Raw genomic sequence first — 26,461 nt, 5'->3', positions numbered from 1 at the left:
CAAATGTGGTTATGTGTCTACCTAAAGGAATTATAGCATTTTTTGTGTGATGTAGTATACTCAGTGATAAGAATGTAAAATATATATAACTATATGACTATATGTGTGTGTGTGTGTGTGTGTGTGTGTGACTATAGATGTCTAAATTCCAATCAGTGATTTCATTGCTATAGAAAACTCCTAGTAAAGAAACACCTTCTATCAATACAGAATTGTAACTACTTTGCACATGGAGACTGAAAGGTGCTCTGAACATTGATAGTTTAAATGGCTGGTCCTGCCACACAATCTGTAAGTCATAGATAGAACTGAGGTCTTTCTGACTCCAACACTTGTTTTCTGTCTGGTACACCATGTTATCTGAGCACTATATAGAAAATTAAAACACAGTAATTAAAAACAACAACAACAACCACAAAGACTCCAAAGCCACTTCCTATTAGATTTTGTTTTTATTTAGGAACTTTAGATATTTAGGCTTGTTGACTTTAACCCATCAATTAGAGGTATGTTCTTAATATTCTGTTATTTCTTTTGGTTCAACTCTTAAAATATTTTGTTCTAAATTTCCCAATTTGAAGATAATTTTCCTTGATAGACAAAACAGAACAAAATAAGAGTTGAAGGGTCCTCCCTTTTTTCTGTATTATCACTGCTCAATGCATTTCAAACAATGGCACTATATTTTTTTGTCTTCTTGTATGAACAGATTAAAATGACCTTATTTTCTTTTTCTTAATATTCATCATCATCCTCTACTTATTTTCATCTTTATCACTTTTATCACTATCCTTAGAGGCATGATGCTTTTGTTTTGTATCTTATTTTTATTAGTTGGCATTGCTTTTATCTTTTGCAAATATCTTTAAAAATCTGCTTTGGTCAATGATTTCCCTAGGTAGCATCTCATGTTTTCTTTTCTTTTCTTTTTTTTTAGCAACAAATTCCCAGTTAAAGAAAGTATGTGTGTGTGTGTGTGTAGATATAGACATAGATTATATATATATATTAATAGAAAAATTATATTCATGAGTGTCCATCTTTACTTCCTTGTAAATTTTTTTTGTTCTGTGCTGTGTACCTTTTTTACTTTATTCTTTTCCCCCTTTTATTTACCCCTTCACCCCCCAGCAGGCTGTAGTTAAGTATATATATATATATATATATATATATATATATATACACACACAATACACAGATACCTCCTATTTAGACACACACACACACACACACACACACACACACACCTGATTGATTCTTTGCTTTAATTCTGCTCCTTAACTTGCCTTGCTATTACTGTACCTCCCTCCACTCATGGATGCCTCTCTTGTCTTCTTCCCTTACCCTTTGCTTACCCATCTGCCCATCCTTCTCCCCTTATGTTGAAGGGTATTATATCCTTCATGGTATATATGTAGTACTGCTCATTTAACCCCTTCCTGATATGAGTTAGTTTTCAGAACCACAAGTTCTCCTCTCCCTCTAAAATCTTTGTGTCTATTCTTCCTCAGCATTTCATTTATTTAACATAATTACTATTTTTTCCTTAACTCTGCCCCAATCTTTCTTTTGAGTTACCCTATTATTGATGTCAGTCTTAAACAAATGGTATACATTTCCCATGTAAAAAAACACAAACAATTTGTCCATGTTAGATTCCTTGAAACTGATCTTTGATATTGGCTCTTACATGCTAAATTTTCTAACTTCAGATTTGGTTCATAGAAAGTCCTGAAAATCTGCAAGTTTATTGAAGGTCCATTTTTTCTCATTCAACATTATAGATAATTTTGCTGGATATGATATATATATATTTTTTGCCACAGGCCTAGTTCTTTTGATTGTTGGTAGATATGATTCCAGGACCTGCAGTCTTTTATTGAAGCTGCTGATAAATCCTATACAATTTTAATTGTAGCTCCAGAAGATTTGAAAATTTTTTTTATTGATTTTTGTAAATTTTTCTCTTTGACCTGCAGTGTTTTGAAATTTGGCAACAGTATTGCTATGCTTTCCACAAAAGATCTTGTTGAGGTGATAATCAGTGGATTTTTTTCAAATTCTACTTTCCCCTCATGTTCTATTACTCCAAGACAATTTTCTTGGATTACTTCTTTCATTATTGTGTCAAGATACTTATTGTTTTTAGTCACAACTTCCAGGCAGTGTAATTATTCTTATATTTTCTCTTCTTGATCTGCTCTCCAGATCTGTTATTTTTCGTATAGAATGTTTCACATTCTGTTCTGTTTTCATTCTTTTTAATTTGTTTTGTTATTTCTTGGTCTCTCATAGCTTAACTATCTTTGTCTTGCCCAATTCTGACTTTCAAAAAGTTATTTTCATCTTTGACACTTTGTATCTCCTTTTCTAGTTGGTTAACTTTTTTTTTTCATAATCTTGTTTTATTTATTTATTTATTTTCCTTAATTTGATTTTTCTCAATTTGATTTCCTCTCATTTGATCTTTAAATTCTTTTTTGAATTTTTCTATAAATTCTCTCTGGACAAGAAGCCATTTCACATTACTCTTTGGGGGTAGAGGCTTTTTTTTTTTTTAACGTGTCCTCCTCTGAAGAAGAATCTTGACCTTACATGTTCCCATAGTAAGTTTCTATGATGGGGTTTCTTATCTTGCTTCATTTTTTAAAATAAGAGGTATTAATGTAAGTACTTCTCTAATATTGAGGTGGTAGGGAGAAGGTGTTTCACGCTCCACTTCAACTCTTTCCTCTGACCTGGAATCCTAAACAAAGAGCTCCACCCCATCCTTCAGCAAATGCCCACATCCAGCAGCATCCCTGCCTCACTTTCTCTGCACTTACCAGCTATGCAGGTTCCTTCTCACCCAGGGCAGAGTCTCAGCAGTCAGCTGGACCTGGCATTCCTAATCAGCTGAGGTTCCCTCAAACTTCCAGGACTCAGATCCTGACTCCACAGGTATATACAAGGTGAAAGTTTCTATAGTTCCTACAGAAGCTCCAGAAAAACTTAGTTAGCTCCAGGGCTCCCTGTAATGTTCAGGCTCACTTTCTGGCGGTCCTTCAAAAGGGCCTCAGTCTCAGCAGGATAGACACCATGAAAATAGAAAAGAATAGAGTCCACAATCTTTATTGTCTCTTACACAGTCTGTGTTTGTCATAGTTTGATCCAGTCTACTCCAGCAGTCTGTCAGTCTGACTTATCTCTGACTTCCTGTCCCCAGTTCTTATATACCCTATTACAATTACATCATTACAGCATACTGAATATGTAGAACTAGAGAACTATTACATCACCATGCTATTGTCTCATCAATTCCTCTGAGTTAACTAACACCTTGTTTCAAGTATACTTTTTTCAAGTATACTTGTCCAGAGTTCTAGCTCTCTACAGCTCCCCACTTGGTGTTTCTGTGGAGCTAGCTCAGAGGTGTTTGCACTTCACAAGAGTTAATCCCTCACCCAGAGTCTTTTTCCAGATCTTCTCAGTTTATAATAGGAGGGTCCCAGTTCTTCCCCAAGTCTTTTTGATTTTTCAAGAGTCTCTTTGCTCTGAGGCACAAATTTATTCTATTTGTGGGAGAAAATTAGAGATCTTGAAATTTACCAATCTACTCCACCATCTTCCCAGAATCCTCCCCTCCATTTTTTGTCATTAATTTATTTTTTATTTGTGTTAGAATTTCATATGTCATAAGATTATATTTATAGTTAGATGGGACCTTTGAGATAAATTTGTCAAGCCCTCACCACCATCCATTTCATGGATTAGAAAATATAAGCCAGAGCAGAGATGACTGGCTTAATCAAATAACTAATAGGTGACTCAGTCAAGATGTTTGAGAGTCTTAATTTCTATTTAGATGACTTCCTACACAGAATTTTAAGCAAGGGAACCATCTTTCCTTTCTCTGAATTCTTTAAAATGTATTTCCTAAATATATAAATTTACCTACTAATATGCCTAATTTCTCTTTCTTCTAACATAGATTCTCAGATGAAGTGGCCACTTTCCTTGAAATTTCAGGAGTTGTTTCCTGTTTTGTTAAGGAGAATCAGGTAGATAATAGCTTATTGTCCCTGTCATCACTTTTGATGGGATTAAATTATCATTAAAGTAAGTCAAGAAACTTTTATCTGTTATGCTTTCAGTAGAGAAAAAGCACATTGAAAAATTGGACCTTTCCATCACTAGTTGATATTGACTCTGTGATCTGTCTTAGACAGCTCAACTACTTTCTCTATTTCTACATGTGGTTTATAGTATATTCTCCAAGGCAATATAACATTTGTTTCTTTTTCTCTCTCTTTTTATCTTAACCACAAAATCTCCCCCTGTCTTGTTCTTCAATTTTCTGACAAATATCAATTGAAGAGTACTCCTTATTCAAAAAATAACATTATTTAGAAGATTGTAAAATCTATAAAGGATTTTATCCTTTGTATAAATTTAAGAACATAATGGCAACTATTACAAACATGAAAAAAAAAAGAATGATATTGTGATGACATAATAATACTGACCTTGAAGCCAATTGGAGAAATTGGATGGTTCATTTCTGAGGAATCTGACAAAATTATCATAGTCAAGATATTGTTGCAAAGGGGGATATCAAGTGTCTTAAAGAATGCTGATATATCGTTTTTTTACTCTATAGAATAATTAATAAATTCTTGTTTTGCTAATAATTTAATCTTTTCAAAGAATTTTGATACTCTGAATGTAATTTTGACAAAAAGTAAGAAGTAGGTAAAATGGAATTTTAGTTAATTTAATTTGATAAGCACTTACTAAGTGCCTACTTTGTTCCAAAGACTATTGCTTAAAATGACAAGCTTTAGGAAGCCTTGACCATGCTATTTTCAAAGACACGCTAGATAAAAAAAGGTGGTGCTAGGCATTTAAAAAAAAAACTTTTAGATAAGTTAGTGTAAATCATTCAGAAGTAGAATTATTAATATCCCATGGTCTGAATCTCTACAATGAAAGTTATTGCTAGATGAAAGGGAGAGTTAGGAAAATGGGGACTGGCCCAAAGAGGCCATGCAGTTGCATAGGGTGTTCATTAATGAACATTTTTTTTGAAAAGATGGCAAAGAAGGTGAAAAGTTGGGGAGGTGACTTGGGATGACTATAGAAGATTGACAAAGTCCTATCAGAATGCTATTTGGCATAAGATCCAGAATGGACTGAGGCTCACAAAAAATAGGTTATAAACTGATGTACCTTTTACATTGTTATCACTGATATCATCTTTATTCATATTTATTAAGCAACAATCTGTTAATTAGTGTACCTTATTATTAAAACTTTATTGTTAGATTATATTTCCACATTTTTAAACATAGAATTTTCATTATTTCAAAAATATTAAAATCAACCAACTCAGAAAAGGCTTAGAGTGATAGTTGAGGCTAAGAACAGAGAATTAGGGAAACTTAAATACTCTAGTGGACTGATAATCTATTGAAGTATCAAAAAAAGGATTTTTTTTCCTTAGTTCTTATTTTACTAGGTAGTGATAAAAGAAAGATTGAGGAAGGGTTATATCACCTTTGAATGAAAGAAATGATTAAAAAAATGAAGAACCATTCAAGAACCATTCTGTTCTTTTGTTCTCTAGCATGAAGATCAATCTTCAGACTAGAAAGGACACAACAAAATAAAGATAATGGAAGATAATGTGTTCATGTTATTAGAGCCATACAAATTATATCCGAGAGATCTTGTGGAAGTGATCACTGAACTACTATTGGAGAGTTTTGAGAAATCTTGCAAAATGGTAAAGAGTATTGCAAGAAATTGAGATGGGCAAATGTATATTTGTTTTTCAGGAAGGGAAATAAGGTAGTTTGATTGGCTGGCAAGTTAGAGGTTCTTGATATAATTCTGGATTTGCTTATTAAAAAGTTTTTCCCATTTATAAAAAAAGGTGACTACTACAATCCAGAATACATTCATTAATCCCAACTCATATCAGACTAACTGAATTTCCTTTTATTATGGGTTTGCTAATTAAATTTTGAAAAATTGCATAAATATTTACACTTATATTTTGACAAGGCATATGAAAAGGTCTCTTAGGGAATCTTTATGGACAGCATTAAGAAACATACACTAAGTAATTGAATACTAGTCTCAAAGAGTTTTGATTATTAGAGGAATATTTACTTGAGGAGAGGTATTTCATGAAGTATTGAAGGGTTCCTTGGTTATTGTCTGTTCAATTTTTAGCATTATCTTGTTTGGAGGTATAGACACAATGTTTTCAAATTTGCAGATTACATGGAACTGGTTTTCATTGATAAATTATTTTCACTATACTACTCTAGCTTCTTAAGACCATCTTATCCAATAAAATAGATTTCACATAAAGAACAAGTGAGGGGAGAGAGGAGCCAAGATGGTGGGGAGGACACATGCTTCATTCTGAGCTCCCTTCTATCCTCACTACTAATTACCAAATTCATTCTCTGAAATAGTGCTTGACTGGTAGAATCCACAAATATTAGGAGTATGACAAATTACCAGCTGAAGATAACTTGGAAGATTGCCAGAAAATGTCTGTCTTGATCAGGCAGGAGGAGGTCAGCAGAGGCAGGGAGGCAGAACACGGAGACTAGTGCATGCTAAGTGTACTGGGGGCGGGGAGGTGGTCTCCTTGGGTGGAGAATTTGCAGGGAGGACTCTATAACAGGTTGGATGCTCTGCTTTGGTTGCAAAGCTGTAGATTAGCAGAGGAGTTACACAAACACCAAAGGTAGAGTGTATCCCAAAATGCCAGAGATTCACAGAACCTGACCACATCCACCTAGCACCTAGAGTGACTCAGCACTACCAGAGCGTGGCTGCATAGCAGCCACATTCTACAGCTTGAGTTGAGATCCCACTACACACCCATCAGATTAACTAGGATGACAGAAAAAGATAATGCTGAATGTTGGAGGGGATGTGGGAAAACTGGGACACTGATACATTGTTGGTGGAATTATGAATACAGCCAGCCATTTTGGAGAGCAATTTGGAATTATGCACAAAAAATTATCAAACTGTGCATGCCCTTTGATCCAGCAGTGTTTCTACTGGGCTTATATCCCAAAGAGATATTATAGAAGGGAAAGGGACCCACATGTGCAAAAATGCTTGTGGCAGCCCTTTGTAGTGGCCAGAAACTGGAAACTGAGTGGATGCCCATCCATTGGAGAATGGCTGAATAAATTTTGGTATATCAATATTATGGAATATTATTGTTCTGTAAGAAATGATCAGCAGGATGATTTCAGAAAGGCCTGGAGAGACTTACATGAAATGATGCTGAGTGAGCAGAACCAGGAAATTATTATACACTGCAACAACAATACTATATGATGATCAATTCTGATGGATATGGCTCTCTTCAATAATGAGATAAACCAAATCAGTTCCATTTGTTCAATAATGAAGAGAACCAGCTACACACAGAGAAAGAATTTTGGGAAATGAGTGTGAACCACAACATAATATTTCTACTCCTTCTGTTTTTGTCTGCTTGCATTTTTGATTTCCTTCTCAGGTTATTTTTACCTTATTTCTAAGTCTGATTTTTCTTGTGCAGTAAAATAACTGTATGTATGTGTATACATATATTGTGTTTAACATATACTTTAACATATTTAACATGTATTGGTCAACCTGCCATCTAGGGGAAGGGGTGGGAAGAAGGAGGGGAAAAGTTGGAACAGAAGGTTTTGCAATTGTCAATGCTGAAAAATCACCCATGCATATATTTTGTAAATAATTAATAAATAAATAATATAATATAATAAAAAATAAAAAAGAACAAGTGAGTTTCATGTATTTTCACTTACTGAATTAAGTGTTAAGTATTTAACTTTTTTTTTTTTTTTTTTTGGTTTGGTGATATTATTTCTAAATTCAGCTCCTTTTTAATCTTCTGTCTCCAAAGTGATTTTTTGTCTTTCCTCTGCAATGAAATATTTGTTTCCTAAGGACATTAAATGACTGCATTAGTTTGAGGGTCAATATCTGTAGTCAAAATGTTGATTATTTTTATTTTATTTGTAATGAGGGAAAGAAACATGGACTAATAAGGAAACTTTGTAGAACCTTCAACCCTATTTTTATAAACATTTAATTATTAATTTCATTATTAAACTAACACTATCATTACTATGTATAATTGGTTATAAACTCATATTTTGCTTTGTTATTATGTTTATTCACTCATTCATTAACCAACTGTTTTATTAAACTGTGTTTCTCTCTTGTTAAAACTTGATTTTGTGATGTTTCTGAACTTTCTAAACACATAGTTTCTATGATTTCAGAGAGTTTTAAAAATTCTTCTTTATAATTTAATTCAAAAGAAGCTCAGAATGATCACTAAAGCTGAGAGTAAAGGTACAGGAATAAGTATCTCAACACTCCAATGGATTGATAGACTTTTTTGATGTATTTTCTCCAGTGATTCAGTCAATCTATCTCTCAACAACATATATTAAGCATTCTTATATACCGATCACTCCCCTGCACATTCTGGAGAGAGATCTTGAAAGTATGATAGGATGTAGGAATTCCCATGTATCCTATGAGGAGAGTTTCTAGATGCCTTCCTGGCTGTCATATGTTATTTATGTATGTATATATTTCTTTTCTGAGACCTGAGATTGCAGAGTGGACTTTTCTAGCACAAAAGATTGGAGCAGTGGTATAATATTGAATGTTTCTAGAAAGGTATATATGATAGTAATCAAATCATGCTCTCTGACATAACACAAGAGAGTAATTAGACTCTCTTTTGGAGAGAGTTATTTTGTTATTTTGGAACCTTAGGCCTCAGATAGGAGAAAGGAACATTCCCTATTCACTATAATCTTGGAATTAAGTTTTTTAGACAAAATGGGCAGGGCTAATCTTAGGCATTGACTCATGAGTGACTTAAAGTGCAAAAGATTGAGGATACAATGTTCTATTGAAAGAAGGGAAATTTCCTATATTAATTGTGGAGTGAGGGTTATGCATGTGACTCTTAATGCTGGGAAAAGCAGCAACACAAAGTTAAAGTCATAACATGGAGAGCAAGAAATCTGGAACTTGCCTCCTGCTTTTAGTAAATTATTCATATTTGCTTATTTGATGGGAAAAAGGACTATCAATTTCTTTTTTTTTATTTCTTTTTTTTATTTAATAGCCTTTTATTTACAGGATATATACATGGGTAACTTTACAGCATTAACAATTGCCAAACCTCTTGTTCCAATAGGACTATCAATTTCAAATAATTTTTACTTCTGAGATCAGTCCAAGCCTTCACAGAGCTTCTGCAGAGTGAGAAGGGCTCACTAAAATAATAGATCTAGACAGGAGCCTCTAAGTATTTTTCCCACATGGTGATGAGCATCCAAAATATAGGATGAAACTAAAAATCAAGTAGGGGACCATTGAAATCTTCACTGAATACTGCTTGAGTTTTACTAGGGGAAACATTAAGTTGTTTTGTTTTTTCCCCCTTCCTAGATATGTCCAAATCATGAGGTTGTGATGAGTCTTTAGGACTTTAGGACTCTGTGGAGAGGGACAGGAATTATATTCATTGTTTATGGGTTGTTGTGAACCCCACATTGTTTTTTGCATTTTTGAATGAGTTACTGAGTTCTTTGAATATTCTAAGGGGCCAAATAAGGGCTGTTTTAAACTCCTAAAATGAATTGTTACCTGAGGATACTATTATCTGAATCTTTTGAGACCTACATATGATCTATATTCTGAGATTTATTAGAATAAACTGAGGGTAGGTACTAGTTCACTCAGAGTACATAGCCTTGAACCTGGAATGAGGAAGACCTGAATTCAAATCTAGTTTCAGAAACCCAGGAGGTGGGACCTTGGTCAAGTTACTTAACCCTATCTGCCTCAGATTTTGAATTTGTAAAATGTGGCATAATAATCATAACTGGTGATATAACCATTGTAAAGAACATTGTAAAGTGCTTGGCACATAGTAAAGTGCTATATAAATGTTAGCTATTACTATCTTTTTTAGTTCCATTCAAAATAGGACCTATTCTATACAAATGAAAGAATAAAAACTTTAGGCTTTACAAGGTTAACTTGTATTACAAGCTATACTTAGACAATAATTCACAGGTTCTTCACCTGGAGTCTATGAACTTAAAAAGTTAGAACTAGATTTCAATATATTTGATTTCTTCAGAAATTCCATAGATTTTATTTTTATGCCTATAAAAACATTATTTTAAGAAAAATTCACAATTCTCCTAGACTTCATCAGACTACCAAAAAAGTCCCCAGCTTCTTTAAAAGGTTAAGAACCTTTGTCCTAGTTGGTGGTAGTGATAATAATAGTGGTAGTTTTGTTATTATTATTATTACTATTAGTAGTAATAGCAACAGCAGCACCAACAATAGCAGTAACTAACATTTTAAATGTATGGCTTTTAAAGTCTTGGAGGGTAAAGGAAGGGAAGAAGGGGAGAAAATTTAGAATTAGCTTCTAGATAAGGAATGAAAAAAAAATCCTTAATCTACTTCTACAAAAATTTTAAAAGGGCTAATTAAAGTTGATGTTGCTTTGAAAACTTCAAATAAAAAGACTTGGTAATAAGTAAACCTATAATGTTTAGATCCGCCTTAAAGTGGTATGAGGAAATATCATTATCAGTTTATTTTCCTTAGAGAAAATGTAGTTACACATGCCAAGTAGCAGTATCTGATTATTTGATTTCTCCCTAGATTGTTTTCTCCATCTGTACATGTTAGTGAACTGAGGAAAACAGAACTTCCCTTTAAGGATTCCCAATTAGGTCATAGGTTAGAATTAGGCAGGTGTGCAGATTTCCTGACATAACACATCTTTGAGATCTCTTTTGAAACCTTAATTTAATTAATTTTCTGTTCTGCTGTACAAAATAAATACTCAAAGTAAACAAAGAGGAAAGAGAGAGTTATACTTGTTTACACTTCATAGTTAGTTGTTTATCCAAAATGTTAAGTCAATCAACAAAGCTGTCAGGAAAGTAAGTGGAAAGTTTTCATATAGCAAACTGCTATTGCTGTTGGACGCAGGTAAGACTGATAAATGAGAGACAATATTATTACTTTTATTCAATCACCCTGCTAACTGGAGAACATTTAGGAGGGATGTTTATACAACATTTTAAGGTTTTCAGAACACTAGACAAATGTCATCATTTTATTTTACCTAACAATCCCATGGGGTAAGTGCTATTACTATATTTCCAATTTATAGATGAGGGAAGTAAAGTTAAGAGAAGTCAAATAATTTGTGAAGGGTCACAGAGCCAGTAAATGTCTGAGGCAAGATTTAAATTTGGTTCTTTATCAGTCAGTCAATAAGAAACATTTAAGTGCCTGATATGTGATAGGCACTAATGTGGCTAAGTGCTGTATCTACAAATAAAGTCAAAAGATAGTCCTTGGGGGGAGATAACATGCAAACAACTTTGTACAAAAACAAGCTAAATACAGGATAAATTAAAAATAATCAAGAGAGAGAAGCATTATTCCCTGATCACATTTTATTTTGACCAAACCATCCAGAAACTAAGTTATAGATGACAATCTCACATAAGGGGATTCTTATACTCTGAAGTCATAACATCCTTGGTCAGCCCACATTTAGAGGAAGGCAACCAGGATAGTTTAGGAATTGACATTATTATCCAATGAATGGTGAAAATCAAGAAGTCATTGGATTAGTTCTTTTTACCCCAAGATATTTTTAAAAGGGATAATGTAGCAAAGTACCTTATGAAATTTATTATAAATGTTCAAGTTTTCCTAGTGAAAATTAGGTCTGAAAATAATGCATTGTCAATGCTTCAAACTGATTAATGTTTTGCCTCTTAAGAGTACTAATAGATAGAGCTCAAGTTGAGTACACAGTCATAAGCTAGCTAGGTCATACTTAAAATCCAGTTTATTTCTGCACATGTATGAGAGGTTACTAGATGCTATTCTTAAGCAATTTGTTCATTTCCAACTTGGTATGTTTAAGTGGCAACTGTCTACTCCCTTTTTTTTCTTCAGAATTTCTGAGTAGGGTCTCTATTCCCTATAATGTTATAATTTACAAAACTGAAGATAGTTCCTATTTCCAAAGGATTTTAATTTATTAGTTTTGCTGGAACCAAAGTATTATTCATTCAATATAAATTAAATAATATTTTATATAGTGAAAATTAAATGAATAATGTCTGTTTTATAGAACCAGAAGAATGGAACATATGCTAATTTTTACTATGTAAGAGGAAAGGTGAATAAGAATGAATGTATAAAGAAAACATCTTGAAAATGACTTTTGGAGGGAGTTACAAATTTTACATAATAAAATAATTTAATTTAAATATAAATAGGTATTAAGAAACTTTAGCTTGTTGTATTTAGGTTCAGTGTTAATCTATTAATAAAAGGTATTTTAAAAGATCAGCTTTAAAACTCTAGAATCGTGACAATCCACTTTTATTAGTGAAGTGTTCCATTTCAATTCCCTCCATCTGTTTTGGTACCTAAGATTATATTGCTCTTGTTTTCAATTATTTGTGGCTACTGTATACTCATGTGTTGTGGGAGGAATGTTAACCTTGTGAGCCTCTAAATCTCTGAAACAACTAAGTTTCAAGAAAACTCAATACCTTTTAAAGGAAAAAAAAACTAGTCTAATTTGCAGGGCAGAGTTAGTCTAAGGTTATATTTATATCAATTATTATTGATACTACATCTCTTTCACTCTTAATTTCATACCTATAATTAAATGAGTCTAACAATATCAGATACTTTATTGGATTGTTGGGAAGATCAAGTGAATTAATATCTATGTAATACTTTGAAAACTTTAAAATGCTATATACAAATGTGAGTTGCTGCTGCTGCTGCTGTTACCACCACCACTACCACCACTATTACCACTACTACCATTACCCTTTTCACTATTTACACAAAACCAGCCTCTCACAATTATGATTTTTAAAACAATCACTTATATAACCAAAACATGAAAGAAATAACAACATAGAAACCAAAATAATAAAGTAAATATAGGAATGATAAATCTATCATTATCTACACATATACCTGTATCACACTCACACCAATGTGTTTAATTTCTCTAAGAGAAACCTGTCAAGGAAGCACATATATGAGGAGAGCCCATGTACTTGAAGTTACTCTTGACTTTGGAACTGTAAATTTCAGTTCTTTGAAAAATAAAGCTTTTGTGTTGAAGAAAAACTTATATTGCTAAAGTGAATTGAGCCATGCTGTGATTGACTAAGGTCAATGAGCAGGATATCTCAGCCAAACTAGCTGATCCCCAGTGACTTCTCCAGTTCTCTGCATCTGATCTATTCTTCTGCTCAGCTGAACTTACTTTTTAATAGTAACTGAAGTTTATATCAATTCCAGTTTCAAATTTAACTGATGCAGTTTTGACACCTGCATCAGTTCTGATACCTGCAATTCTCTCTATCTCTCTCTTTCTCTCATCCCTGGGATATCCCCCTTTATCTTATTCGTAATGGTATAATTAGTAACCAAATTCACATCTTTGGCCAAAAATCAGATAAAATAGATTTGTTCCAAAATCAGAAAATAGTTCTAATGTACATATTTCTCAAGTATACCAGTTTGCCACAATCAAACTCTTGAGTCAGCATAACTGCTTCTCTTTTGACTCTAGCAGACATATCTCAAAGGACCATTATGTTTATATCTACTTCATATATATTGGGTAGGCCTATGTGTGCTTATTATTTTATTATTAGAATGCAAGCTTCCTGAGTGCAGGGATTTTTTTATTTTTGTCCTTGGAACCTTAGCATGTAAGAAATACTGAATAAATGTTTGACTGCTTGATTTGATGAGTCACTATGTATATCTGTGTTTTCTTAGGAGAATAGAAGTCTCAGCTTGAATATCAGAAGTGATTACTGTAGTAACCAAGGAAATTAAGGTTACCAAAACAAATCTTCCTCTTCTATAAGGAGATCCACATTCTTATATACCTGTAGTTTGTAAAGACATACTTGAAGTTTTCAATTCTCTTAGGTCAAGAACATGAGGAAAAGTGCTAGATCCCTGATGAAGGATCTTTTCAGGTATACACATTTAAATATTATTTTTTCTTGTTTCTCTGGTTCCTCAGGAATGGAGAATGTCCTCTGTGAAAGGCAGGACTTTTCAAGAAAGATATTATTTGACATGTTCAGGACTGTGCAAGGGGAGTCAGAAACTCTGTGATACTTCTGATGAAGTAGGAGGAATTGCAGGGCAGAGATGGCTAAAGAGAAGCTCACCTTGAAAGTGGTCATAGAAGAAGGGGAGAAGCTTTCAAACGATATTTCCTATTAAAGTTTTTTTTTCCTAAAGCTTTTTTTCAGATACCAAGTCTACTTGATTTTAAACTGCTAGATTTTAAGTATTCCCTGAATTTTAGTGTGTTAGATCACAATCCTGTAGGCCTCAGTATAATTATTGTTCTAGTCTTTGGATAGCATACCATTTCATCAGGGATATGCTTTTTCTCAGAGTGACCATGATTATGTTTCCTCATCTCCAGTACCCTTCTGGTAGAGTAAGGGAATATGGCATCTATGTGTGCAATGCTGACCCCACAGCCCCTTGGGGCTACAGTGCCATGAATTTCCTCCCTCTAAAAACAAACAGCACAGAAGGGAAAACTACAATTTCCATTCATTACAGCAGAGTTCATTTCATTCTACCCATTAACCTGATACCCTTGTTCAGAATAATGCTGCTGCATAAAGCCAAGTTATTATAGTTAAGGTTGCATACTGCTGGGCTGGTAATTAGGAACCTTACAGTGTTATGTGACCCAGTGGAACAAGGAGGGCCTGCTGGCATTTTGTTAGTGTAACTCATTTTCCTTTGGAAGGAAAGTGACAACAAGAAGAAGAGTTTTTCCCTCTTGCTCTAGGAAGGTGAGCTTTTCTCTTGTGACATACAATGTGCTTGTAGTGGGTTCTATCTTATGAGGGAGTGAGGTAACAAAAGTCATTTATTCAGTCTAACTTAGTAATTTCAGAAATCACCAAGGGGGATGAAACTAACATGCAAATAACGTAAGAGAGAATTTTTATATTATCAATTTTAACCTTGAATTAAAACATTAAAAAAAAAGTCCTATAAGTGACTGAGGAAATCATCATTCTAGCAACATTTATGTCAAACTTTGGGGTGACGGTGTTGATGATTTATATTTTTTTGATAAAAAAATTATACATGTAAAATTAGAATTCTTTTTAGGTTTATAATGATAACAGTTCAGAGTTACTGTACAGTGTCTTACAGATTACAGTATTATTTGCACCAAAACTCTGTTTGCAATGCTCTTTCTCTGATAGAATGTAATCTTGAAGGCAGGAGATGTTTCACTTTTTCTTTGAATCTATGGCATCCAACATAGCATCTAGAATATAGAATATACTTAATAAGTTGTTGTTGACTAATTGTCAGTGATTCAAAAATATTTACTAGTGATCACAAGGTCACAAGAAAGAAGAGCTAAATCAGCATAAATATATCCCTAATACAGAAAATACATGGAATAGCTAAGTAGTACAGTGGATAGAATGCCAGGCCTGGAATCAGGAAAACCTGAGTCCAAATCTGATCTCACACTCTTTCTAGTTTCCTGTTTGCCAGTTTTTTCATCTGACCTGGAGAAGGATTCTTTGCCAGTTTCTTTGACAAGAATACCTCAAACTGGGTCATGAAGAGTGGGACACGATTGAAACAATAGAACAACAATAATACAGAAAAAAAAAAAAAAACAATTCAAAGAATACAGCTTATTGATAGTGAGCCAGTAGCGAGGGTGTGCTAGTAAATGTTTAACAACCAGCTGTCTGAAAAAAAGTATACATGACACACAGTAAAATTTAATCTGTATTATTAAATTCTTTCTGTCATTTTCTTAAGTCCAGACAGTGTAACAATAAAACTAGTTCTGAATGCAGCATTTGCCAGTTTCTGAGATGCTGATGTTCACAAGCAGCGATCTTTCCTAAGCCAGCCTGATTTGTAGCTTTCATGTGGTATTTGTCAGAAGACCAAAGTTAAGCAGGTATGCTATGTTTCAGGAATCTCTAAGAACAGGCTTCAGTTTAGTACTTATTTCATAGCTCCTTGACTTCACTGTGACTGAGCTTCTTCTATGGGGCTTTTTTTTTCCTCCTCATTTTTCCTGTCCTTATTTTTCTTTTCTCTTGCTCTATTTATCCCATATTCAGTCTACTACAGCCTGGAATTTATTTAGTATAGATTTATTTCCCTTAGATTTAGTATATTTGATTCTTTGTTTACTCCATAGCATGGCTACTAAAGGAATTGTCACCCACCCTCTGGCCTTGACCCCTTGCTTCCCACTCCATATTGACCAGACTTCAACAAACTGATTTTTAGTTTTTCTTGTAAAAAGGAAGAGAGGAAAGATAGAAAACTGCTCCTTTCCCATGACTCATGGATGCTGGGATGATTCTGGTCTTAAAGATTACCATTTTTTCTTACTTTTGTTAAATCATCTTTGAAAAATTACTGATAATTTCCTGTTTATAGTGTAAATAGTTGATTCTTTTTCTAGGCAATGGTAATGTTGGATCTCATGTCTTTTTCATTACTATTAAATTTATATCTTTTTGATTGCTTGATTTTTTCCCCCTCCATAAATGATCATTTATGTGCAACACCTTATTGAGAACATCTGTTAAAACAAAAGCAAATTCATTTCCAAGATTCTATTTAGAATTCTATAGTGTTCCCATCTGGGCTGAAGGCCTTATTTTTCTTGATCATGTCTTTATTGTTTATGCTTCTTTTGTCAGTTCAATAGTGACTATTAACGATTCCACTTGATCTTTGCTTATGTTGGGGGATAAAATCTAAATTATTCAAATAAAACCTGTCAACTTTTGCTTCTAAGACTTGCCTCGAGTAGCTTCTGAATTTAAATATCTGCTAAACTTTACTTAGCAAATGCCTCTAGCATCCTCTCCATGATTTCTTTTGTTGATGAAGTTTTAGGGCAATGTGCATTTGATGACAAATATCTGTAGTTTCTTTAGTCAGTAATCAGGCCCATAGCCCTTGCTGTCAACTTCATTTCATCTTCATCAAAGCTGTTTGACTTTTCAAATTGCTTTGCTATTGACTAGACCAGATCCCAATTTGAAAATCTTTGACAATTTTTTCTCTCAATCCTTTTGTAAGTGAATATCTTGCATGGAGCTCAGGAATCTGCATTATAATGAATTCTGGGCTTTGGCTTTGGAGGTATGAAATTTTAGTGGCACTCTCACTGATGTCTGTCTTATCATCCTTCATAAAGGATGTTTGATTTGCCTCAGAATGTTTGATTTGTTTGGATGAATTTACCCTTGGCAAGAAAATTGCATTTCAATATGTTTGCAGAGAGTTGGTGTGACATAATGGCCTATTTGAAGTCATGAAGATCTAAGTTAGAATTCTACTTTTGACATCTTTTGTTTATATGACCATAGGAATGTTAAATCCTGTTGGATCCTCAAGCAGCTGTCTAGGATAAGTTATAATATGGGCTGAGATCTGCTTCAGTGAAACAGTCCCACATTGCAAGTTTCAATACTCACTATATGTCAGGCACTCTCTAGATACAAAGAAAGAAACAATCTTATAGAAAGATTTGAAGGGAAGACAATGAGTTCAGTTTTAGACATGTTGAGCTTAATATGTTAATGAAGCAACAGGTAGTGGGAGATGTGAAACTGTAGGTCAGAAGAGATATTAAAGCTAAACAAATAGATCTGAGAATCATATATGCAGAGATCATAACTAGATCCATGAGAATAATGGAAGTATCAAGGAAATTAGGACAAAGGAAGAGGAGAAAAGATGCCCAGAACGGAGATTTGGGGAATACTATCAAATAGTGACTATGACCTGAGTAAAGAGCCAGGGAAGAAAATGGGGAAGATGGTCAGACAGGTAGGAGAAGTGGAATGATAAAGTAGTGTCATAAAAACCAAGAAAGGAATGAATTTCAAGAAGTGGGTAATCAGGAGTGTTAAGGCTTCAGAGAAGTCAAGAAGTATGAGGACTGAGAAAAGATTATAATATTTTGCAATTAATGATCATTATTAATGATAAAGGGACCATCCTATCATTGTACAGGAAGCCATGAGAAATTTTTAAGATAAAAACATTTGGAGATAATGTTTTGACTGGGAAAATGAATTTATTAGGAAGGTATAAAAGGATTGCCTAGCTGCATTGAGGAGTCAGGTAAGATTTAAATAACACAAATTTATAATGGAGCCAGTTAGCATGGCTTCATGATTCTATTAATTTTTGTTCTTCTTGTTCTTTTTCTTTTTTTTTTTTCCTTCTTAGCAGCATATGAGTAGAATTGAAGTCCTCTTGTATAAGGACTGGAAATGGGAACTGTATGACTGTGAGATAAGAACTGAATTCATTGAAGAAGGAAAGAATGCCTTGAAGTAGACACCACTCAATTAGCTGATAAATATGGATTAATGTACTTTAAGAGAACAGGGATTACTAAATGATATGGTAGAGGGAGGTCCTATAAGTAGCTAGTTTGTTGCCTATGGGCCTGGCATTCCTGATATACATACATACATAATATATGTATATATTATATATATATCATATATTTATATATACACATACATATATGTATATATGTGTATGTCTTTATATATAGTGTATATATATTAATATAGACACACATACATATACTTACACACATATATATCTATTTATATACTTGCATGCATACATATTTATTTTGCATATATTTTTATATATACTTGTTCATTCCACCATTAGAAAATTAGCTTGCTGACAGCAGAGGCTGTCTGCAATTATTTGTAGCCTCAGCATTGATCACAGTGTTTGGAACAAAATTGGTTGGTTGTTGTCCTTCATTCTTGAAGGGGACCTAAATGATATCATTATGTTAGAATCGAGTTATAATGTGTCCAACTATAGTTGATCAGACCAATACAAATTCAGAATGCCATAGGTTGGACACAAGTAGTCCCTACCTTTTTTGTGGTAGATTCTCTAACTTCCAGTTCTTCTAAGCTAATTCAATTCTGCTTTACTCAAAAGAGCATTATATCTTCTCTGATGAGGGCAGGCCATGTACACGTGTACAGACTAGGTAGTCCTGTACCAGTGTCTTCCATGTCATATAATCAATTCTAAAGTTCTCAAGAGAGACCTTGAGAGTGTCCTTATATTGTTTTTTCTGATACCAAGTGAGCACTTGCTCTGTACAAGTTCTCCATAAAATAGTCTTTTTGGCAAACATACAGTTGGCATTTGAACAATGTAGCCCCCTCCAATGAAGTTTTGTGGTCTCTAGTACAGTTTGAAGGCTTGGCAGTTTAACTCAAGAAAGGACCTCAGTGTTGACATTTTATCCTGCCAGGTGATCTTCAGAATCTTCCTAAGACAACTCAAATGGAAATGATTCTGTTTCCTGGAGTACACTGTCCAGATTTCAAAGTTACAACAATGAGGTTGTTATACGACTCTGTAGACCTTCATTTTGGTAGTCAGTTTAATACCTCTCCACTCTCATACCTTCTTTTGGAGCTTCCCAAACACTGAGCTAGCTCTGGCAATGTATGTTTCAACCTCATTACCAATTGGATATCCTTGGAAAGTATAATACCAAAGTTGGTGAACTTATCCATGTCATTCAAATCTGTTCATTTGCTATAACTGATGATACCACATATGAATGTTGTGGTGCTGGCTGATGGAGTATCTCTTTTCTTAGTGTTAATTGTTAAGCCAAAATTAACATTTATCCAGACTTTGTTGTATCTCAGCTTCAGAAGCTGGAGTGCACAATTATCTGCAAACAAAAAAGTCATGCATAAATTCTCCTTTCACTTTAGTTCTGGCCTATAACCTTTTCAAGTTGAAGAATTTACTATCAGTGTGGTAGCTGACCATGATGCCTTGTTCATCCCCATTGAAGGTATTTGACATCATGGTTAAAAATATCATGTTAAAAATCGTGAGAGCCAGCACATAGCCATGTTTTAGTCCATTGGTGACTGGGAAAGTTATGAGAGCATTGTCTATTGTCCAGAGCCTGGGCAAACAGGCTATCATGAAACTGATGTACAATATTGATGAACTTTTCTGGGTCACCAAATTTTGACATAGTTTTCCTTAGCCCTGCTGATTGACAGTGTCAAAGTTGTCACCACCAGTGTGGCTTCAGAAGGAACTAAAGAATGGTCGATATGGTGTTTGCTGCCTGACAATTCCAAGAGAAATGCCAGGAGCAAAACAGTGGTCTGTATACAACATTTGTGGATCTGTCCAAGGCCTTGGAAGAAAATAAGCATTTAATATAAGTTGGTTAATAGATTGAGACATCTGTTTCTTATCTTTCCTTTTTATCAAATGTATTAGTAAAAATTTAAATCTTAATTCTTAGAAAAATTTTCTAAATGAATACAAATTTGCTTTCTTCAAGAGGTGAAGTTATCTAATTTATTTTGGAATTTCCTAAGAAAATTTCTTCAAATTTATAATTGTTAGTGTTTAACACTTTTTTTTCATTTCCTCTATTATTTCCAACATTTGATTCCCTGTATAATTTACTTCTAAAACTTGTTTCTTTGCATACTTAAATAAAAAAATGTTACTTCATACAACTCTACTTAATGATTTATCAGCTTCCATGGACTTAATTGTTATCAATAAGCTGATAATTCTCAAATCTACCTATCCTGCCTCAAACTTTCTAGCTCTATCTCTAACAGCCTTTCAGGCATCTTAAATCTATCTCCAGTTGACATCTTAAATTCAATATGTCAAAAATTGAAATTATCATCTTTTCCCATAAATCTCATCTCCACCTCCCATCTTTCCTATTACTACAGAGAGCAATATCATCTGTCTAATCCCCCAAGCTCATAATCTATGTGTACAATCCTCAACTTTTCAGTATCTCTATCACATCCAATCTATTGTGAAGGCCTTTCTATTTCACTTTTGCAGTATCATTTGTATAGTCCCCCTTCTCTCCTCTAAGGTCTCCACCCTGTTGCAAGTCCTTATCACCTCAAGTTATACTATTGTAATAGTCAATTGATGAATTTGCCTGTCACATGTCTCTCCCTATTCCAATCCATCCCAGATTCAGCCACCAGTAATTTTCCTAAAGTGTGGGTCAAATCATGTCACCTCCTACTAAATAAATTCCAGGGTCTTATTACCTCCAAGATAAAATACAAGATTCTCTATGTAATTTTCAAAGCCCTTTATAAGGTAGTGTTCTTTTATCTTTCCAATATACTTATACTATACTCCTCAACTCATATTCTTTAATGCAGTCTGTCCTGGCTATTGTACAAACCAGATACTTATCTTTCAGTTCAAAGCATTTCATCACCCAAGCCTGGACTGCTCTTTCTCCTCAGCTCTACCTATTGACTTTCCTAGCTTCCTTTACCATTCAATTAAAATCCCATTCTTTATTGGGACCCTTCCCCAATTGTTTTTAATTACAATACCTTCTCTCTATTATCTCCTGTTTATAGCATATTTTGTATATATTTGTTTGTCCCATTGTAACTTCCTTGAAGGCAGAAATTTTCTCTTGCTTTAATTTTTATTCCCAACATTTAGCACATTTCTTGGTACTTAGTAGGTACATGTGTGTATTGATTGATTGTTGCTACTGATCTCCTGACTGTTCCACTATATTTCTCAACTCTTGACATATTTTTCTGACTGTTCTCCATGTCTAAAATGCTCTCCTTCCTCAGTTCTATCTACTGATTTTCCTGGCTTCTTTTACATCCCATTTAAAATTCCATCTAGTGTCCCTTCTCTGCTAATTACGTACTTATCCTATATATTGCTTGCTTTACAAATATTTGTTTACTTATCTTCTCCATTAAACTGTAAGCACTTTGAAGGAAGAAACTATTTTTGTATCTTTTTGTAACTGCAACATTTAGCGCAAAGGGCTAAGCACAATTCCAATATTTTGTGCCTGGCATAAGAATGATCTGCTTGCCCTAGAGGGGCCTGATACAAGGTACTTAAAAATACTTATTGATTGAAATAGGGAAAAGTTTGAACAATTCACAATTCAATAATATACATTTCCTTCCCTTTTTTCAATAAAAAATTCAGTCCAATATTGACTTTAACTATTTGAGTTTCCATCCTTCAATAGTCTCTATTTTTAAAATTACACTATGAAATTTTTATTTATTTCCTCACTGTTCACTGAAGCCCACTGGAATCACTGATGTCTTTTCCAAAATGTTTCTGCTACATTTTCTCTCCAATAAATACCACCAGTGGACTCTGTGTTGGTAGATCTTAACCTTTTAACATTCTATTACCTGTTAAACAGCTGGAGTTTCATCTAACAGAAAAATTGAGCAAAAACAAAATGTTACATGGTTGTTGATCTTAAAGATTATATTAGTTGTTCTGTAATTTTGACCTTAGTGAATAAGTAGTGATGTTTTCCTGTTCATGAAGTATTATTTTTTCATTGAGAATGTGTGGGACAGCTGCTTGATCCCCTTTCCCAAATTAACTAATCAGAGACATCTTCAGGTACAAAGAGAAAGCATTTATTTAATCCCTTCAGGGAGAGGCCCAGACACACACCTGGAAGCCATTCCAACTCTGGCCATGTGCTCCTGAACCTGACCTGCTTCTGCTTTCTCAGGTTTAAATAACAAAAGACTCAAGCCTCCTCATTGGATAGACTAAAAGGAAGTAACTATCCTTGACCTACGGCCCCCAATGTTATCTTCCTCCTATAAGTCACATCACTTTCTGCAACTTCTTGTCACCTCCTGCAATCCAGAGTCTAACCCTCCAGAGATTATATGACCTCCACCCCCTGCCCCCGGATCTCTCCCAGACCCAGAGTCCAAGGTCTGATCTCCCACCCTGGGAACAGGAATAATGTGAATTAGGTTTAGTCCCATAAACTTGAGTAAACATCATCCTATCAATCTCATTCAAGAAGAAGGCTTTACTTACTATTAAATACATCTATTGTGGTAGTTACCTTCTATCAGAATAGAATGTTGTACATGTAAACATGAGTACCCAGTTAGCTTATGTGGTTACATAAGAGAATGATGCAAACGAAGCAAATATCTAGAGTGTGGTGAATAAAAAGATCAACTAGCTTTATCCTATTCTATGACCATAGACTCTACTTCAGATTTTCGCCAGCCATTTTTAAAAATTATAGCTTTTTATTTACAAGATATATGCATGGGTAATTTTACAGCATTGACAATTGCAAAACTTTTTGTTCCAACTTTCCCCCTCCTTCCCCCCAACCCCTCCCCCACATTCGCCTGAAACAATTTTCAAAACTAAAACTTTTAAAAAACGAAACAACAATAACAGCTGAAAACATCCAATTCCACATTGATGGTGTTAGCTTTTTTCTCTTTTTATACCAAAATAAAATATTTTGTGTCAAAGAAGTAAAGATTTTTGGAGTTGCAAAGTAGATTAGAGCCAGAGCCACAATGAATCATGTTGGCCTCCTCTAGGGCAAGTAGATCCATTCTTATGCTAGGTACAAAATGTGGGAATTGTGCCTAGGACAAGCAACACAAAATGGGCTCACAACTTCACTGTATAATTGATGATATGGAAATAATACAAAAAGTAATTAGGACACAGTCCATTGGGTGGAAGAATCATTTCTATTTTGTGGTCTCCAAACTTCAGCATCCTAGGAAACACAGAGTCATCTTTATCTTAATTTTAATTCTGTTCAATAGCTATCTGATCTGATACACAAACAAGAACAGGACCTGAGCTACAGCCAGGTAGCACCACCAAAATATGTCTTGTTTTCATTTTTGCAATAATTTTTAAAACATAAATTTGTACATTTAGAGAAAAGGAAAGCTAGGAAAGGAGTTTCAGAAAATGAGAATGGAGGAAAAAATGATTTCACTTTTAAAAGCATAGAGTACAGAAGGTACTCAATAAAGACTACTTGACGGTGAAGAAAATGAGGCTTTTGGTGTTTTTATTCAACTTTAAATCCCTGACAATGTCTTATGCTTCTGTTATGTTTATTTGTTATTTCCCCTTTGGAGTAATTGTCATATGTAGAGGCTTTCAATTTTTTCTTTCACACTGTTATTTATCCCACCCTGCCTTCTGAGTTGTGTTTTAACAGTTTTTTTCAAGTGAGATGTGTTTAAATTCAGTAGATGAAACAAAAACAACAACAAAAATAAGAGAACAAAATTTTTTTTGCAGTTACCTGATTCTGAGGGTTGACACTGGAAATAATACATTAGTATGTGGTAAAACAATTCTGTTGAAATTTTAAAATACCTTTCTCTTTAGGTGGGTCTAAATTTAGAATCTGAGAGTAGCTAGGGTTATTTTTTGGTTGACTTCATTTGCAAAGAAAGAAATTTTAAGAAGAGTTGGAGACATGTTTTTTATTTTATACTTTTTCCTTCCTTTTACCCTGCTATGTATCCTGACATCTATTTCTGAAGCTCACACCATCATTTTATCTTTTTGTTTGTGGATAAAAGGATAGGTCCTTAAACTTTCAATTCTTAGAATTAGAATAGATTAGAAGGAAGGTATCTGTGTATTCATATATAATTGGACTTTGAAGATAGTTTGCTAAAGACCAAATGCTGATTTAGACTTGGGCCCTGGAATGTTGTGGTATAGGGGAATAGCATCAGCCAAAAGATCTGGGTTTAAAGCTCTGCTCTGCCAGGTACAAACTATAAGACCTTATGCTGGGTACTTTGACACTCAAGTCTTTACTGAATTCTAGAGCTTAAAGTGACCTTTGGGGACATAGTCCAATCTATACTGGAATAAATCATCCTATCTTTTAACATTCCCGAGAAGTGATCATTTAGCTTCTGCATGGAAATATCTAATGTGAAATGTTTTACCTCCAGAGATCCCATTACCCTTTTGGACTGCTCCAGTAGTCAAGAAGTTGTCCTTCATGGTTTCCAAATCTTCCTAACTACCTCAGTTTTCTTACCTATATAAATAGAATAATTTTATTTGTATTTTCTGTCTCATAAGGTGGGACTGATCAAAAGAATGTATATAAAATGATTTTTAAATCTTTAAGTATGACATATACATGAACTAACACGTTCCAGGATTTGACATCATCACAATTTTGATAGCTAAGAATGTCATTGATTCCTACAGTTACTTTTTGCTCTATCACCATACCCTTCATAATAGTTCTTGGAGAAAGTAGCAAGATATCAACTTTTACTTTCAGATAAATAAAAGCTAGAATAAGATATCAGGAACCAGGATGATGTAAGATACAGTTTTCTGAGAACATTTGCATGTAATTTCCATGGTCAGTTGAGTGGCTAAATAAACATACCATATTTGTCAAACTGTCAACTTCTTGGTGAATGCTAAGGAGAATCATGTGTCTTTAAATTTTCAAATCTTCAGAATAGAATTATCATTTTATCTATATACTGCTTCCATTTAGTTAAGACTAGCCTTACCCTTGAAATAAAAAAAGGAATATGTGCATTATTTTATCTGAAAACATACAAACTCAAAATTTCTTTCTTGTTTTCCAAAATATCTTTGTTTCTTGTTTTACTTCATTGTAGTTACCTTAGTATAGTTTCTCTAACTCTGTATTCAGTTCATGTCTACAAATATATATTAAGTGATTAATTAATTTAAGAATAGAATAAGAAGAGGAAAGTGGGCTGGATTGTGTTGAAAACCGTAAGATTTTTTCCATGACCCTAGACTTCTCCCTGAAAGAGTGCCCCCTTCCTTTTTAAACATCAGCATTCTGCCAGTGATGTTTGTCATTGTAGGTCATAAAATACTAAACTCTAAAGATCAGAGGATATGCAATACCCAAAGGAAAATAGAGAGGTGTATGTAGGATGTGAGGAGCTGCAATGCAACATAAACAAGAAATTACGCAGAAGTGATATAAAAGATGCCATTAGGTAAATGTTTCATCAAAAGCCCAAAAATCAATTAATCAGTCAATATGTATTTATTAGTTATGTGTCAGGCATTAGTGAAACAAAGAGAAAAATGAAATTGTCCCCAACTACTAGCAATATAGATAACTAATGAATAGTTCATGTACTCTCCTGGTATCATCACAATGTCAGGAGAATATAAAGAAGTATCCTAGAACATTGGGTCAACTCCCTGTGTTGAATTTCTAGAACGTGATCAGAGTTGTAAGAAAGGGACAGGCAAAAATATTATTTGTCTCTGTGGCAGAAATATACACAATATATCAGAGATCACAGGATCCATTGGTTTATTAAAAAACTGACTTATGAACCTCTTTGGAGTAGAAATAAACCACTAGATTCTGTGTGCTAACGCAAAGAAAAACAAAGATAGAAAA

Source organism: Sarcophilus harrisii, chromosome 4, assembly GCF_902635505.1.
Source record: "Sarcophilus harrisii chromosome 4, mSarHar1.11, whole genome shotgun sequence".
Classification (NCBI taxonomy): domain Eukaryota; kingdom Metazoa; phylum Chordata; class Mammalia; order Dasyuromorphia; family Dasyuridae; genus Sarcophilus; species Sarcophilus harrisii.
This window is presented reverse-complemented; position numbering follows the sequence as displayed.